Genomic DNA, 7,054 nt, shown 5'->3' with positions numbered 1-7,054 from the left:
CCAATCCTTTCTCTCTCACACTCCCAATCTCTCTCTCACACTCCCAATCTCTCTCTCACACTCCCAATCTCTCTCCCACACTCCCAATCGTTCTCACACTCCAATCTCTCTCTCACACTCCCAATCTCTCTCACACTCCAGTCTCTCTCTCTCACACTCCCAATCTCTCTCTCTCACACTCCAATCTCTCTCTCTCTCACTCCCAATCTCTCTCTCCCACATTCGCAATCTCTCTCTCTCCTCCAATCTCTCTCTCACACTCCAATCTCTCTCTCACACATTCCCAATCTTCTCTCTCACTCCCAGTCTCTCTCTCTCACACTCCCAATCTCTCTCTCAGACTCCCAATCTCTCTCTCTCTCACACTCCCAATCTCTCTCTCTCTCACACTCCCAATCTCAAATCAAATTCAAATTCAAATGCTTTATTGGCATGAAAGTTTACAGAGAACCATATTGCCAAAGAAAGGTACATTTTCAAACATTCTGTCGGTGTCAATCGATTTGACATTTGTTGGGTACATACAATATTACTTTTAAACAATATTAATTTTAAACAGTCTTTGTACTTCATTTGGTACGTTCAATATTAATTTTAAACAGTCTTAATTTTAAACAGTCCTCAGGTTGTGACATGTTGTTACATATTTGGCCCCAAGGTATGGTCTGTCTCCTTCTCCCAGGACTAATCTCAATTTTGACAGGTCATCCAATTCCTTGAAATCTGGGGTTGTTTGGCTTAGCTTGTTGAATAATATGTTTCTTGATGTGTTGAATTTTTCGCATTTTAGAAGGAAATGCATTTCTGTTTCAACCTCGCCGGCCAGACATTGATCGCATATTCTATTCTCTCTTGGCTGCCAGGATTTCTTGTATCTGTCTTTTTCAATTTCCAGTTGGTGGTCGCTTAGTCTGTACCTGGTGAGTCTGTCTCTGTTTTGTGTCTCTGATGGTCGTGAGGTAGTCTGCCAGTTTATATTCTCTTTTTAGGGCCCGGTAACATTCTAATCTGCTTTGGCTTTCGGTTATTTTGTTCCAATGTTCCAGGTAGGTTTCTTTGCATTGTTTAATGATTTGGTTCACTCGGATTGGTGTTTGGACGGCTGTGTTGGTCTGGGGCTGGTCAGGATCCGGCTGAGTACTTAGTTTCAGTAGCAGCTGACTCAGGGGACTCTTTTCTGGGTTTAGCTCTTGGGTCTGAAAGGCTTTGAAATGAAGGGTGTCTGGGGAGCTAGATTTGAGGTGATTTAGGAAGTTTAGTGCTCGTTTTTGGATGTTTATTATCAGTGGGTATCTGCCACTCTCTCTCTCACACTCCCAATCTCTCTCTGTCTCTCACACTCCCAATCTCTCTCTCTCTCACACTCCCAATCTCTCTCTCTCACACTCCCAATCTCTCTCTCTCTCACACTCCCAATCTCTCTCTCTCACACTCCCAATCTCTCTCTCTCTCACACTCCCAATCTCTCTCTCTCTCACACTCCCAATCTCTCTCTCTCTCACACTCCCAATCTCTCTCTCTCTCACTCCCAATCTCTCTCTCTCTCACACTCCCAATCTCTCTCTCACTCCCAATCTCTCTCTCTCTCACACTCCCAATTCCAATTCCAATTCCAATTAAAATGCTTTATTGGCATGAAAGTTTACAGAGAACCATATTGCCAAAGCTTACATAGCAAAAAGGTACAGTTTTCCAACATTCTGTAGGTGTCAATCGATTTGACATTTGTTGGGTACATACAATATTACTTTTAAACAATATTAATTTTAAACAGTCTTTGTACTTCATTTGGTACGTTCAATATTAATTTTAAACAGTCTTAATTTTAAACAGTCCTCAGGTTGTGACATGTTGTTACATATTTGGCCCCAAGGTATGGTCTGTCTCCTTCTCCTAGGACTAATCTCAATTTTGACAGATCATCCAATTCCTTGAAATCTGGGGTTGTTTGGCTTAGCTTGTTGAATAATATGTTTCTTGATGTGTTGAATTTTTCGCATTTTAGGAGGAAATGCATTTCTGTTTCAACCTCGCCAGCCAGACATTGATCGCATATTCTATTCTCTCTAGGCTGCCAGGATTTCTTGTATCTGCCTTTTTCAATTTCCAGTTGGTGGTCGCTTAGTCTGTACCTGGTGAGGGTCTGTCTCTGTTTTGTGTCTCTGATGGTCGTGAGGTAGTCTGCCAGTTTATATTCTCTTTTTAGGGCCCGGTAACATTCTAATCTGCTTTGGCTTTCGGTTATTTTGTTCCAATGTTCCAGGTAGGTTTCTTTGCATTTTTTAATGATTTGGTTCACTCGGATTGGTGTTTGGGCGGCTGTGTTGGTCTGGGGCTGGTCAGGGTCCGGCTGAGTACTTAGTTTCCGTAGCAGCTGACTCAGGGGACTCTTTTCTGGGTTTAGCTCTTGGGTCTGAAAGGCTTTGAAATGAAGGGTGTCTGGGGAGCTAGATTTGAGGTGATTTAGGAAGTTTAGTGCTCGTTTTTGGATGTTTATTATCAGTGGGTATCTGCCTAGTTCGGCTCTGCATGCATTTGTTGGCGTTTTCCTTTGGGTGCGAAGGATGCTTCGGCAGAATTCTGCATGTAGGGCTTCTATTGTATGTTTTTCCCATTTAGTGTAGCTTTGGTGATTTAGCGGGCCCCATACTTCACTACCGTACAGTGCAATGGGCAGGATTATGCTGTCAAATATTTTGAGCCAGATTTTGATTGGGATTTGGATGTTGTAGAATTTTCTTTTTATTGCATATAGGGCTCTTCGGGCTTTTTCTTTTAGTGCATTCACTGCTATGCTGAAGCTCCCTGATGCTGTAATAGTTAGACCAAGGTAGGTGTAGCTCATAGTGTGTCCTATAGTGGTATCACTGAGGGTAAACTGGTATTTGTTTTCCTGACATCTGGGCCTTTTTTGAAAAATCATGATGTTGGTTTTCTTTAGATTTACTGTTAGAGCCCAATTTTGGCAGTATTTGTCGAGTAGGTCTAGTTGTTGCTGTAATCCCTGTTCTGTGGGAGACAGCAGAACCAGGTCGTCCGCATAGAACAGGGATTTCACTTCTCCATCTAGGAGACGGAGACCTGGTGACTCGCTTTGCTCCAGCATGTCTGCTAATTCATTTATGTATATGTTGAACAGGGTCGGGCTCAAATTGCAGCCCTGCCGGACGCCTCTTCTCTGGGTGAAGAAATCGGTGCGTTTGTCTCCAATTTTGACCCCGCATTTGTTTTTCAGATACATTGATTTAATAAGGTCATAGACTTTGCCCCCTATTCCACATTGAAGAAGTTTATAATAGAGCCCTTCGTGCCATATAGAGTCAAAGGCTTTCTTGAAGTCGATGAAACAGGCGAATATTTTCCCATTTTTTGTTTGGTGTATATGTTTTTCAATGAGGGTGTGAAGGGTATAGATATGGTCGGCGGTGCGGTGTTTTGGAAGAAAGCCTATTTGGTTTTTTCTGAGGATATTATGTTTGTTAAGAAAATCAAGTAATCTACTATTTAGAATACTGCAGAATAACTTCCCTAGACAACTGTTGACACAGATGCCGTGGTAGTTATTTGGGTCTGATTTGTTTCCGCTTTTATATATGGGGGAGATTAGTCCTTGGCACCAGATATCGGGAAAACAGCCTGAACGTAATATGATGTTGAATAATTTGAGTACCGCACCCTGCATCTCCATATTGCTGAACTTGAGCATTTCATTTTTGATGTTGTCTGGGCCACAGGCTTTCTTTAGGTGGAGAGATTTTGTTTTTGTGGCCATTTCTTTCCATGTGATTGGGGAGTCTAGAGGGTTTTGGTTGTCTTTGATTGTTGCTTCTAATGTGTGGAGTTTTTCTGTGACCTGATGTTGACTTGGGTTTGTTTCGTTTATTGGGATGTCTTTGTAGAGGTTTTCAAAATGTGTTCTCCAGATGTCGCCATCTTGGATTGGTAATGCTTGCAATTGTGTTGTACTCAGGTTATTCCACATTTCCCAGAATTGTTTTGGGTTGGTGGAGTTTTCAATTTCTTCTAGTATTTTGTGGGTATAGTTTTGTGTTTTGTTCCTAATGGTGTGTTTATATCTTTTGAGGGTTTCATTGTATCTAGTACGTAGGTCCGGATTGTTTGGTTGGCGATGCTTTTGGTTTGATATTTTTCTCAGGTCTTTTCTGGCATTTTTGCATTCGTGGTCAAACCATTTCTTATTTTTATTTTGTCTTTTGTGACTCTTCCTCTTCTGTTTCACGAGGTCGGCTTTTACAGCTGCCTCATGAAAGATCATATTTATATCCTCTATGGCCATGTTTACCCCATCTCTGGTGATCTCATATAGATTTTCTTTAAATTTTGAAATTTTACTTGTGAGATCAGGTGAATTTAGTGCTGTGATGAATTTATCTCCACTGTCTGGGGCCCATCTGTATGTCTGGTTTATTTTATGTAGCTTACTGGGTTCCTTTTTTGTGTCTGTAGTTTGGGCAGAAAGTTTAAGGTACACATTTATTTGGTTATGGTCTGAGAGGGGGGATTGCTGCCTGACAGTGAATGCGTTGATATCGCAGGGGTCCAGGTCAGTGATTGTATAATCCACCACACTAGACCCAAGAGTTGAGGAATATGTGAGTCTCCCTAAGGAGTCCCCTCTGAACCTACCGTTAACTATGTACAGGCCTAAGGCTCGGCAGAGTTGCACTACCTCCCTACCGCTTTTATTTATTTCACAATCGAGGTTGTTTCGGTTTGCGATGGCTGGTGTGACATATAGAGGGGTCTGGCCAAACACATGGTTGTTGCCCTGTGGGTCTATGAAGTCAGGTTCACATCCTGTCCTTGCATTTAGGTCCCCACATAGTAGCACCTTTCCTTGGGCCTGGAAATGGCTGATTTCCATGTGGAGAGTGTCAAATATCTCCTCTTCAAAATATGGCGATTCTATTGGAGGTATGTAGATCGCACATAAGTAAACATCGTTTTTTTCTATTCCTATATTTTTATCTAATTTTAGCCATACGTGTGATTTTCCCTGTTTTATCGGTGAGATGTGTTTGTTCAGTTCTCCTTTATACCACACCAGGATTCCCCCGGAGGTTCTGCCCTTGCGTGTCTTAATGTTCTTTACTGAAGGCACAATAATTTCATGGTACATTGGGGGACAGTGGGTCGGCATGTCCTTTTGGCACCATGTTTCTGTTAACACAATTATATCAATGTCTTTTATAGCTTTTAGGAATTCAGGGTCTGTACTCTTCATCCCAAAAGTTGAGGAGCGGAGGCCCTGGATATTCCAGCAGCTTATGTGGAAAGAACGCATTTATATAGTTCAATAAAACGAAATAAAATGGACCTATTTTGTGGGATGAGTGTGGAAACACTATTTTCTATAATGCTAAATGATGATTTAGTATAAATTTCATGAGGCATGCACATATATCTATCTAATAGTAGTAATAATACTGATAAGATAACAATAATGATAATGATAAATAACAATATTAATAATTTCTCCGGCTTTCTATCAGGCTGTTCAGCATCGTCATGATCTTTCTCAGTTCTTGGTCTACAGTCTGTGGTCTAGAGGGGGGTCTTGGGTTCTGTTGTTGGTTTTGTAAAGGGGGGTGGGGGACATTGGTGGTCCTGTTTGGGTTACGGCTCCCAATGGTAGAGGGGGTGGGAGGGCTGCGTCTTTTGGCAGTGTTTATGAGGTTTTTTGCAAAGACCCACATCCGCTGTTTGAGTAGATGTATTTCGTCATAGAGGTCCCTTGTGTTGATGTTTGGATGATGGGCCAGGTAGACGTTGGGGAAGACAGAACATCTCGTGTCGATCTCCCTGTTGGTGTTGTGGATTATATAGGCTGGGGTGTCCTTTCTGGGCAGTAGTGTGGAGATCACGATCCGCGCCTCGGGGAATTCCTTGCTGGCCTTTTCCGCCATCCTGCTCACCGCCCTAGCAGTGCCTTCCCGTAGGGTGCGTAGGTCGTTTGTGCCTGTGTGGATCACAAGCCATTTGGGGCTTCCAAGGGATTCTTTGTTCAGGATCTTCATTGCATGTTCTGTGTTGCTGCACCATTTTTTCAGGACTTGATGACCTGGGAACAGCCTCTGGGGGTCCAGAAACTTTCCGTTGGAGTCGGTCAGCAGGACCGCCTGAGGGGCTGGTTTTTCAGACTGGGTAGCAGTAGTCTGGGCAGGACTCGACTGATGGCTGGTTGTTGGCTGGGTTTCTGGGATATGTTGTGTGGCAGGAGCGGGGTTTGAGGCTTTCGGTGTGTCCTCGTGTGGGGGGGCATCTGACGGGTTCTGCGTCCCTGTGTGTGAGGACTGGGTAGCGGTAGTCTGGGCAGGACTCGACTGAGGGCTGGTTGTTGGCTGGGTTTCTGTGGTGAGCTGTGTGGCAGGAGCGGGGTTTGTGGCTTTCGGTGTGTCCTCGTGTGGGGTGGCATCCGACGGGTTCTGTGTCCTTGTGTGTGTTGTTTTTTGGACCTTAAGAGGTTTGTGTTGCCTGCTGAGCCTTTCTACGGCCTCCGTCATTTTGTTTAGTTGGGTATGGAGTTCTTGGATCTTATTTATTTGTTCCTCTACGGTCTTTCTCAGATTGTGGATGGTGGACTCGTTTTCCATTTTCAGCTGTTTGAGTTCCTCCGTCCAGTTCTTGGTCTGTGTTTCTCTGTATTCGTTGAATTCGAGTTCTAGTTTGGACAGACTCTCTTTCAGCAGTTTGTTTGCGTTGAGAGGTGTGGGGGGGGGGTGGAGATGGTCAGGGAGGTGTGTGTCTCTGCTGGACTCTCTTCTTCTTCCTCCGCTTGGCTCTCATCATCCTCTGTTCGATTCTCTTTTGCCTCCTGTCCATTGGTCCTATTTGTGTCTGCCTTAGTTTTCAGCTGGGGGAATTCCTTTTCGAAGGAGTCCAGACTTTCTACATTCCCCTGTATCATGATCTTTCCTTTTTTGTTGTAGTAGCTTATGGTTAGCAGGGGGTCATCTTTATCTAGATTTCCATCTTTACATATTTTCAGTCTGCCTCCACTGCCAATACCTTCGCTGGAGACGTATGCGTAGTA

Source organism: Somniosus microcephalus, unplaced genomic scaffold (genome assembly GCF_052327205.1).
Source record: "Somniosus microcephalus isolate GS21.2 unplaced genomic scaffold, FLI_Smic_1.0 unresolved_chr1, whole genome shotgun sequence".
Taxonomy (NCBI): domain Eukaryota; kingdom Metazoa; phylum Chordata; class Chondrichthyes; order Squaliformes; family Somniosidae; genus Somniosus; species Somniosus microcephalus.
This window is presented reverse-complemented; position numbering follows the sequence as displayed.